Source organism: Suncus etruscus, chromosome 6 (assembly GCF_024139225.1).
Source record: "Suncus etruscus isolate mSunEtr1 chromosome 6, mSunEtr1.pri.cur, whole genome shotgun sequence".
NCBI lineage: Eukaryota > Metazoa > Chordata > Mammalia > Eulipotyphla > Soricidae > Suncus > Suncus etruscus.
The window spans coordinates 9,672,661-9,684,677 of record NC_064853.1 but is presented as its reverse complement, the minus strand read 5'-3'; the positions used below and the strand labels follow the sequence as shown (position 1 = coordinate 9,684,677).

The following is a 12,017-nucleotide window of genomic DNA, read 5'->3' as shown; positions in this document are numbered from 1 at the left end:
GTGTGGAGCCAGGAGTAAACCCTGAGCGATGCCGGGTGTGACCCCAAAACCAAAAACAAACAAACAAACAAAAAAAATATAGTACACTCAGTTTTCAACGGGATTCCAAACCTGTTTCTTTACTATGTCCTGTAATTCAAGGTTGTTTAATATGATTCAACATTTCCACTCCTTGGTATTACTCCCGAGAAGACAAAAACATTAATTCAAGAAAATATATACAAACCTATATTTTTGCAGAACTATTTACAAGCCTAAGAACTGGAATCAGCTCTGCCCAGCAACAGATCAGCTTGGCATGAACTTGTGCTATACATATGAAAGAGAAGAAGAAATTTTGCTTTTTGTACAATATGGATAAAACTAGAAAGAGGCATGTTGGACAAAATATGTCAAAAGTAGAATGACAAATACAGGATGATCTTGGCCTTGTGGTAGTCCAAGATACCGAGCAAGGGAATAATCAATGACCACTGGAAATAGACCCTTAGCCTGATGACAGAACTTATGTTACCAAGAGGTAAGTGGAGGTTGGGAGAAGGTTCTATGAACAGTAATGAAATAGGGGAAATTTTAGGGTAACATATTGATATTCTAATATTCATAATGATGTAACTTTGTATAACTAATAAATTTGAAAAAAATTCCACAATAAAATTTGAACCAATTTAATATCTGCAAGTTTTTCCTATGCTTACATATTTAATAATGGTTTTAAGAAATTTCAGTGCTACTGAAATAATACAGTTGCTACAATGTATGCAGAGAATAATGTGAGGCCAATAGATGAATGAACAAGTGTTATCTTTTTAGTTCCTCAAAAATGCCATATGTTGTTGTATTCTTGTTATTCTTACATAGCTGGGGCAGCTAAGTCTAATATCGATAACTCCTTTATTGTCACAGCTAAGGAGTAACCATGTCAGTGTTCAAAGCCAGATCCATGTGATTCCAAAGAATGTTTCTTAACTTTATCTTGTAATGCCAAGGCTGCTTAATGCATTGCCTAACTCCTTCTTTCATTAACACTGATGAATTCTAAATGCAGTAGAGAAAATAGCCATATGTTTGGCATTGTGTGTTTAATATTCCCGAGAAAGATGTTAATCGTGTGCTTGAAAGCATGGCACCTTGGGAAATAGAACTGGCTCTCTGGAGTTACACTTTAGTTTAAATGCTCCATAACCATTTGTATGACCTCCAGAAATTCACTTCAGGATTCCTAAACTTCATTTTTCTCATGAGTAAAAAGGATGAAGTTATTCTACCTATTCAAAGGGTTGTTAGAAGAATTTAGCTAGGGTAAATTACTTACCATAGAGACTGGAGCTTCTTAATAATAAAAATATAAAACAGATTAGAGTCATTGTCATTCTTAGTCACAGAGGATCTAAACTCAAGTCCAGTACATTGTGAGAGATAATATTGTGGTTTGATTTTATTAATGTAATTTTGGTGTGAAACAAGTGCTTTTATCCATATTAATGAAATTATTTTCTTCAATGTAATTCTGCTTTCATATAATTTAATGATTCTTGGTTCAATATAATTTTTAGCTAATTAAAATGACTTGGCTTTGTACTGACAAGGAATTTTATAATGAGTAGGACTTGAATTTTAAATTAGTACAGAATTGGGTGCAAGTATCACTCTCATCTTTTTATTTAAAGGGCCTTATATAAGCCCTTTATATAAGATAGCGGAGGATGAGAAGACAGTTCACTAGAGATCAAATCCATGAATTTGTACATGCTGGGAATGAACTATACCACTAAGTCATATCTATGGCCATTCTATTATTATTTTTAAATTGTGTACATATAGGCATTTTCACTATGATTCCTTTCCCATCTGTAAATATTTTAAGGGATTGGATCCAGGTAGGATCTAATAATGTGTAAAATAAATGATTAGTAAAGTATCATTTAAAAACATTTTTAACTCTGTGGTATACACTACTGTTAATGAAAGGGTGTCATGCATGTCACTTTATCCCCTTTCAGCTCCCAGTTCTTGTCCAGAGTAATCAGTTCCAAAAATGTGTCAAAAAAGAAAAGAGCAAAAAGAGAGAGAAAGAAAGAAAGAAAGAAAGAAAGAAAGAAAGAAAGAAAGAAAGAAAGAAAGAAAGAAAGAAAGAAAGAAAGAAAGAAAGAAAGAAAGAAAGAAAGAAAGAAAGAAAGAAAGAAAGAAAGAGAAAGAGAAAGAAAGAAAGAAAGAAAAAGAAAGAAAGAGAGAAAGAGAAAGAAAGAAAGAAAGAAAGAAAGAAAGAAAGAAAGAAAGAAAGAAAGAAAGAAAGAAAGAAAGAGAAAGAGAAAGAAAGAAAGAAAGAAAAAGAAAGAAAGAGAGAAAGAAAGAGAAAGAAAGAAAGAAAGAAAGAAAGAAAGAAGAAAGAAAGAAAGAAAGAAAGAAAGAATGAGAGAAAGAGAGAGAAAGAAGAAAGAGAGAAAGAGAGAGAGAAAAGGAGAAAGAGAGAGAATGCCTACCCCAGAGGCAGAGAGGCACGGTGGTGGAATGGAAAAGGGCATCAGGGAGGATGAGAAACGGGGGATATTGGTGGCAGGAAATGTGCACTTTTCGAATGTAGTCTACACTTCTTTCCCCCTCTTTTATGGAACTATTGCAGAAGTTTTTAAGGTGGCATAGATTAAGAAAAAGTTTCTGTCTTAAAGGTAATGAAAGTAGGGGCTATCAGTTTTATTCTGTGATACCAATTCTATTTTGCTGTGTAGAGTTTGGTTTAGGCTAAAGGAATTAGAGTTAACAATTGGATTTTTTTTCCTAACAGTTTATAGGAGAGAGAAAAATGTTAAGGCTTTCAGTTTTGTTGCAGGTGAGATGGATTAACGGATCTTGCTGATGATAGGAGGGGTTGGGGCCTTTTAATTAATATATCTTTTATGTTAGGGATAAATATAGAAGAATTTATGACTTGTCTAAGCCCTGATACTTACTGCCTCATTTTGAAGGATATGGATTCTGAAAAGGGTCACCTTTCTGTCCATGTCAATATCATTACCTGGGCATCAGTAAGGGAAGATTGATCTATTTAAGATAATAGGATCTCAACCAGATCCCTAAATCAATAGGACTCCATCAGTCAAACAGAAATAATGAGGGTAGGAAAAGAAAATGTTGAATACATCATAAAAATTATTAGTCATAGTAGTAATTCAATAAACGTTAATCTTCCTCTCTTATTACTCATAGAAATAAAACAAATACAAATAAAGAAAACTGTAGGTCAGTTTACAAGTTCTAAATGTTTTATTAGGGGGGTGGAGTGGGGAACAATCACACAGATTGCGGTGCTCAGAGTTACTCCTGGCTCTGCACTGAGAAATTACTTCTGGAAGGCTGGGGGGACCATATGGGATGCCAGGAATCGAACCAGCGTTTTTCAAGGGTTAGCGTGCAAGGCAAATGCCCTATGGCTGTGCTATTGTTCTAGCCCAAAAATGTTTAACTTAAGAAATTATAACCTCTTGAACCCCAAATTATAGAATCCAAAAGTTGCCCTGATAAAGACCTGGCTTTTCAAGAAAGAACTCTACTAATTTGAGCCCGGTCTTTAGCATAGATTCCAATAAATAAATTTCAGTCTAAGTATTGGGAAAGATTAATAGCATCCGTGATTGGACCATTTTCAAAGGATGTTAATCTTAATTGAAGATTTAATAGATCTATCTTGGAAGGTAAATTTTGCATTGGACTATTTCCTAAAGTTGCATTAGTCAAGTACTGTAAATGAAGTAGAGAAGAACTGGAGATATCGCTGTGTCAGAAACAGCTTCTTGTGTGAAGGCTTGACTTACGAATTTCAAATCATTTTATTACAGGTGGATTCCAAGCCAAGATTTGAATTCTACTTATATTTTCAGCCTTAAATTTTACTATTTTGTAGCATAATACCTCTTTCTTCATCCCTAAACTCCTTAATTCTCCTGACACCTCTAGCTAGCTATATCTTCTTATTATAAACTGCCTAAATGTCTGGTATTTTTCTTTGCAATAAGTACAATACTTGAAAATAAGTGACCTGTGCAATTATGGCCTATTGCCTCTCATCCAGTAGACTACAAGTTCCTTGAAGTGCTTTATCCTCAGAACCAGTGCTTGATACATAGAGAGCAATCTTCATATACACTTTACCATGTCTCTTTAGAATGCACCAATTAACAAATATATAAGAAAATTTAAATATGGTAAAAAGAAATAGGAGAAAGGGCATTTTTACTTTGTAAAATAATTTCCCAAGTGTTCTTTTACACATAGTTCTTCTTTTAAGCATGGATGAAAACAAAACTGATAGGATTTTATCATATTTTATCTTAAAATAAAATTGAAATTAATGATATTTTATGATTTTATTATATTTTGTATTATTTTACATACACATGACTATTGTAAAGTCATATGCTATAAATACACCCTCTTGAGTTCTCATGCCCATACTTTTTGCAAAGCCAATAATGATAAAAAGGGAAATTTAGGGAATAAGGCCAGAGAGATAGTTTATCTGGTAAGAAACTTGCCCTTCCAGGGGTGACTCTTGAGTGCAGAGAATAGCAGAGTGTGACCAAAATAAAGTTTTATAGGAGGGTTTTAAAGTAATTTCTATAGGAGTAGCCACAAAATAGTAGCAGAATGATTTAATTACAATAAAGACGTGCATCCTAAAGAAAAGAGGTTAAGACCCCTAATTGAAACACTTCCTGCCTTGTCTCCCAAAGGTCAGTTTGAATTTTGATTTGGACTCTGGTATATAAATATTTTCTAGGAAAAACACTGAATGAAGCTAGCTCAATTGTTGACCCAGAATGTTAATGTAGCAGAAGTGGTGATGCATTTATCACCACAGTAATGCAATAATGATGGTAGTACCTATAATGATAATGTGGACTCTACTACTAGCACTGTCTTATTCTGCAATGTGAACAACTACTTCTAATATTAAAATCCTATGTCAAATTTCACACTGAGATAACCAAGCCAGAAATTCCACATTTTGCTGTCTATCCCAAGTGCCCCCCAATTTATATAGGGAAGATTTTTGCACTCCTATGCTCCTTGCAACATTATTAACAGTAGCCAAAATCCGGAAAGAACACAGTGTCCAAGAAAAGATGACTGGATAAAGAAACCAGAGGACCTAGACACAATGGAATATTATTTAGCTTTAAGAATAGATTAGATGATGCAATTTACTGCTAGCTAGATGGATCTGGAAAGTATCATGCTGAGTGAAGTTATTCAAAGGATAAAGGTAGACAGAGAGTGATCTGTCTGATATGTGAAATACAATGAAAAATAGTAAGAAAATGAAATGTCCCAAATGGAACAAAAATGAAGTACATGTCTTTAGCAAGAAGCATGCTACTGGGAATATAGGAGGTATATTATGGGAGTGAGTAACATGGCACAATGGAAGAGGAAAGTGTATACCTTCAGAAAGGGTTTTAGGAAAACCCTAGCATTAACAGTATTTTAAGCCACTGCCTAAAATAAAATATAGAGGAAAAATTAGGCTTGATGAAGGTAATAAATGTAAATACACTTTAAAATATATAAATCATTGTAGAAATATAAGACAAGTAAATCTGTTTTATATTTACTTCTTTTTTAAATAATACATTTATTTAAATACCTTCCTTACAAATATGATTGTAGTTGGGTTTCAGTCATGTAAAGAACATTCCCCACTTCACCAGTGCAATATTCCCATTACCAATGTCCCAAATCTCCCTCCACCTCACTTCACCCCCAGCCTGTACTAGAGACAGGCTTTGTACATCCCTCATTTATTCTCATTGTTTTGATAGTTGACAGTGTAGTTATTTCTCTAATTGCACTCACCACAATTTGTGGTGAGCTTCATATTGTGAGCTGGACCTTCCAGTCGTCATCTCTTTTATGTCTGAGAATTATTGCAAAAATGTCTTTTTTTTTTTTGTCTCCCAATTCACAATACAGACCAGGCAAAGGGCCTGGGTTGAGCTGTATATGGAGTGCATTTACTTTATCTCCTCTTTCTATACAGTCAGTGTAAAGAACACAGCCTGTGATAAGAATTGGGAGGCCTTATATTTTCTTTTCTTTTTTAATATATATATTATATATATTATAATATATTTATATATATAAAATCCTTCACCAGTGCAACATTCCCATGACCAATATTCCAAGTGTCCTTTCTCCCCACCTCACACCGGCCTGTACACTAGACAGGCTTTCTACTTCCCTCATTGAGTCACATTTTGTTATGATAGTTCTCAGTGTAATTATTTCTGTGACTACACTAAACGATCCCTGTGTGAGCTTCACGTCAGGAGCTGGACCCTCCAGTCCTCCTCTATTTTGTTTCTGAGAATCATTACACAAATGTTTTTCATTTTTCTCCAAACCCATAGATGAATGAGACCATTCTGTGTTTATATCTCTCCCTCTGACTTACTTCACTCAGCATAATATGCAGCCATCAGAAGAGATGAAGTCATGAAATTTTTCTTAAGACCTATAAATGAGCAAGACTATTCTGCATCTATCTCTTTCCCTCTGACTTATTTTGGTCAGCATAAAAGATACCGTGTATCGCCATGTATAAGAAATTTTCATAAGGCGAAAGTACACCGGCCCAGTGGGGCTCAGCTGTGAAAGACTGTGAGTGTGACCTGTCTATGTCTGTCTACTGTCCTCTTGCGTGAAACTCTTGCGAGTGGGGCAAAAAGAGCCTCCAGAAACCTCGCTCGCCCAGACGCCATTTTCAGGGAGGGACTTCAGAGCATAAAAACCGGCTATCCTTTGCAAAAGCTGGCTCCCTGTGTGTGACACCAGGCGGGGAAAATCCGCGAAAGTACACCGGCCCAGTGGGGCTCAGCTGTGAAAGACTGTGAGTGTGACCTGTCTATGTCTGTCTACTGTCCTCTTGCGTGAAACTCTTGCGAGTGGGGAAAAAAGAGCCTCCAGAAACCTCGCTCGCCCAGACGCCATTTTCAGGGAGGGACTTCAGAGCATAAAAACCGGCTATCCTTTGCAAAAGCTGGCTCCCTGTGTGTGACACCAGGCGGGGAAAATCCGCGAAAGTACACCGGCCCAGTGGGGCTCAGCTGTGAAAGACTGTGAGTGTGACCTGTCTATGTCTGTCTACTGTCCTCTTGCGTGAAACTCTTGCGAGTGGGGCAAAAAGAGCCTCCAGAAACCTCGCTCGCCCAGACGCCATTTTCAGGGAGGGACTTCAGAGCATAAAAACCGGCTATCCTTTGCAAAAGCTGGCTCCCTGTGTGTGACACCAGGCGGGGAAAATCCGCGAAAGTACACCGGCCCAGTGGGGCTCAGCTGTGAAAGACTGTGAGTGTGACCTGTCTATGTCTGTCTACTGTCCTCTTGCGTGAAACTCTTGCGAGTGGGGCAAAAAGAGCCTCCAGAAACCTCGCTCGCCCAGACGCCATTTTCAGGGAGGGACTTCAGAGCATAAAAACCGGCTATCCTTTGCAAAAGCTGGCTCCCTGTGTGTGACACCAGGCGGGGAAAATCCGCGAAAGTACACCGGCCCAGTGGGGCTCAGCTGTGAAAGACTGTGAGTGTGACCTGTCTATGTCTGTCTACAGTCCTCTTGCGTGAAACTCTTGCGAGTGGGGCAAAAAGAGCCTCCAGAAACCTCGCTCGCCCAGACGCCATTTTCAGGGAGGGACTTCAGAGCATAAAAACCGGCTATCCTTTGCAAAAGCTGGCTCCCTGTGTGTGACACCAGGCGGGGAAAATCCGCGAAAGTACACCGGCCCAGTGGGGCTCAGCTGTGAAAGACTGTGAGTGTGACCTGTCTATGTCTGTCTACTGTCCTCTTGCGTGAAACTCTTGCGAGTGGGGCAAAAAGAGCCTCCAGAAACCTCGCTCGCCCAGACGCCATTTTCAGGGAGGGACTTCAGAGCATAAAAACCGGCTATCCTTTGCAAAAGCTGGCTCCCTGTGTGTGACACCAGGCGGGGAAAATCCGCTAAAGTACACCGGCCCAGTGGGGCTCAGCTGTGAAAGACTGTGAGTGTGACCTGTCTATGTCTGTCTACTGTCCTCTTGCGTGAAACTCTTGCGAGTGGGGCAAAAAGAGCCTCCAGAAACCTCGCTCGCCCAGACGCCATTTTCAGGGAGGGACTTCAGAGCATAAAAACCGGCTATCCTTTGCAAAAGCTGGCTCCCTGTGTGTGACACCAGGCGGGGAAAATCCGCGAAAGTACACCGGCCCAGTGGGGCTCAGCTGTGAAAGACTGTGAGTGTGACCTGTCTATGTCTGTCTACTGTCCTCTTGCGTGAAACTCTTGCGAGTGGGGCAAAAAGAGCCTCCAGAAACCTCGCTCGCCCAGACGCCATTTTCAGGGAGGGACTTCAGAGCATAAAAAACCGGCTATCCTTTGCAAAAGCTGGCTCCCTGTGTGTGACACCAGGCGGGGAAAATCCGCGAAAGTACACCGGCCCAGTGGGGCTCAGCTGTGAAAGACTGTGAGTGTGACCTGTCTATGTCTGTCTACTGTCCTCTTGCGTGAAACTCTTGCGAGTGGGGAAAAAAGAGCCTCCAGAAACCTCGCTCGCCCAGACGCCATTTTCAGGGAGGGACTTCAGAGCATAAAAACCGGCTATCCTTTGCAAAAGCTGGCTCCCTGTGTGTGACACCAGGCGGGGAAAATCCGCGAAAGTACACCGGCCCAGTGGGGCTCAGCTGTGAAAGACTGTGAGTGTGACCTGTCTATGTCTGTCTACTGTCCTCTTGCGTGAAACTCTTGCGAGTGGGGCAAAAAGAGGCTCAGAGGAGCACGGCCGCTCCGCTTCGCTACGCGGCCGTGCACTCTTTCTAAGGAAAGAACTCCATTGCAACAAGAAGGAAAAATCACACTAAGAACGGCGCTATATCACAGAAGCAAACATTTCTCTCTGGACTGTCTTCTCTGTTGCATGCTCGGGCCTAAGATTTGACCCAGTGTGAGGCTTCATCCACGGAGGACTCCCCTCCCTTAGAGGCAAGTCAGCCCATCCAGAAAGGGAGGAGCCAGAGGAGTGTGCTGCCTACATCATATAGACAATGAATACCACTACAACACGTAGAAAAACCCACAATACAAATGTGACAATGGGGAAACAGCGCAGGCCAGCATCAGACATAGAGAATGAAGATGACAATTCTGAGGACCAGATAATGACTGAACAACTAATCAACCTCTCAGATAAGGACTTTAGACTAGCAATATGGAAGGTGCTCAACAGACTCCAAGAAACCATGGATCGAGTTGAACAGAACACTAATAAGAACCAAGAAAATATGAAGGCAGAAATGACAAAACTCCAAACTGAAATAACATGTCAACTAACAGGCCTGAAAAACTCAGTAAACGAAGTGAATGACAAAATGGATAAGCTCTGGGACAGGGTATCAGAAGCTGAGAATAGACTTGGTGCTGTGGAAGATGAGATACATAACAATTCCATACAGCAGGAGAGATTGGACAAAAAACTTAAAGCAAATGAGCAGACAATGGAAAAATTAGTCAAAGAATGGGAACAGACGAAAATAGAAGTTTATGATAAGATCAACAGAAACAACTTAAGAATCATTGGAGTCCCAGAGACCCAGGAAGAAAATTTCCAGGAAGAATCAATGGTCAAGAACATCATTAAAGAGAAACTTCCAGAGCTAAAGAATATATGTGATCAAATCCTGCATGCCCGAAGAGTACCAACCAAAAGAGACCCCAGAAAAACCACCCCAAGACACATCCTAGTCACAATGACAAATCCCACAGATAGAGACAGAATTCTGAAAACAGCAAGATCAAAAGGGGAAATCATGTTCAAGCAAGCTTCCCTGAGATTTACAGCAGACCTGTCACCAGAAACGCTCAATGCCAGAAAGCAGTGGTGGGATATTGTGACAAGACTGAATGAAATGAATGCTTCACCCAGAATACTATACCCAGCAAAACTCACTTTCCGGTTTGATGGAAGAATACATGGTTTCACAGACAAAAAACAGCTCAGAAACTTCATAGACACAAAACCAGTCTTAAGAGAAAAACTGAAAGACCTAATCTAAGACAAGACTACCCAAAAGACACACCAAATTTTGAAATAAAGATGGCGTTAAATCCCAGGACAATTCTTTCTCTCAACGTCAATGGACTAAATGCACCAGTTAAGAGACACAGAGTGGCTAAATGGATCAAAAAACTCAATCCAACCTTCTGCTGCCTACAAGAAACGCACCTGAATAGTCAGAACAAACATAGACTCAAAATAAAAGGCTGGAGAAAAGTTATCCAAGCAAACAACACCCATAAAAAAGCTGGAGTGGCCATACTAATATCAGATAATGCAAACTTTATACTCAGGAAGGTTGTAAGGGACAAAGACGGACATTTTATATTAATCAAGGGGTACGTAGAGCAGGAAGAATTCACTCTCCTAAACATATATGCACCGAATGAGGGGCCAGCAAAATATTTAATACAACTGTTGACAAATCTGAAAAATAATATCAACAACAACACAATAATTGTGGGGGACCTTAACATGGCTTTGTCAACACTGGACAGGTCAACCAGACTGAAACCCAACAAGAATATACTAGACCTGAGGAGAGAAATGGAAGAAAAAGGCCTAGTGGATATATATAGGACACTCCATCCCCAGAAACCTGGATACACATTCTTCTCCAATGTACATGGGACATTCTCCAGGATAGACTACATGCTGGCACATAAAACATACCTCCATAAGATCAAGAGGATAGAAATTTTGCAGACTACCTTCGCTGACCACAAGGCTCTGAAATTATTTGTGAACTCCAAAGGGACTCAGAAGAAACACTTTAACACCTGGAAGTTAAACAGCCTCATGCTCAATAACCAGTGGGTCCGAGATGAAATCAAGGAGGAAATAAAAAGGTTCCTGGAAACAAATGACAATAAAGACACAAACTCTCAGAACTTACGGGACACAGCAAAAGCAGTACTGAGAGGAAAATTTATAGCTTTGCAAGCACACATCAGGAAGGAAGAAGGAGCTTACCTGAGTAGCTTAATGACACAGCTAATAGAACTAGAAAATGCTCAACAAAAGGACCCAAGAACAGGAAGACAGAAGGAAATAACAAAGCTGAGAGCAGAAATCAACGAAGTGGAAACTCAAAAAACAATCCGAAAGATCAACGAAAGCAGAAGTTGGTTCTTTGAAAAAATAAACAAGATTGATAGACCACTGGCAAACCTAACAAAGAAAGAGAGAGAGAGAAACTTGATAACTCGTATCAGGAATGAAAAAGGAGAGATCACTACTGATATGACAGAGATTCAAAGGGTAATCAGAAACTACTTTGAAAAACTCTACGCCACTAAAAATGAGAACCTGGAAGAAATGGATAAATTCTTGGACTCTTATAATCTTCCACGGTTGAAGGAAGAGGATGTAGCATATCTAAACACCCCCATCACCATTGATGAAATTAAAACAGTAATCAAATGTCTGCCGAAAAACAAAAGCCCAGGTCCAGATGGATTCACTAATGAATTCTATCAAACTTTCCAAGAGGAACTACTGCCAATCTTGGCAAGACTCTTTCATGAAATTGAACAAACAGAAACACTCCCAAATAGCTTTTATGAAGCCAACATCACCTTGATACCTAAACCAGACAGAGACGCTACCAAAAAAGAAAATTACAGACCAATATCACTGATGAATGCAGATGCAAAGATCCTCAACAAAATCCTGGCAAATAGGATTCAATGCCTCATTAAGAAGATCATCCACTACGATCAAGTAGGTTTCATCCCAGGAATGCAAGGCTGGTTTAACATCCGTAAATCTATCAACATAATACACAACATCAATAACAAGAAAAATAAAAACCACATGATCATATCAATAGATGCAGAGAAAGCATTTGATAAGGTCCAACACCCATTCTTGATCAAAACTCTCAGCAAGATGGGAATGGAGGGAACCTTTCTCAATATAGTGAAGGCCATCTACCACAA

General features: G+C 39.4%; 1 non-coding gene across 1 annotated transcript; it reads right to left on the bottom strand.

Moving 5' to 3' along the window:
* Positions 1 to 5,945: 5,945 nt before the first annotated feature.
* LOC126012533 (small nucleolar RNA SNORA51) lies at positions 5,946 to 6,078 on the bottom strand. The gene has a single exon (XR_007496991.1). It is a non-coding gene; the product is annotated as a small nucleolar RNA SNORA51 (small nucleolar RNA).
* Positions 6,079 to 12,017: the final 5,939 nt, after the last annotated feature.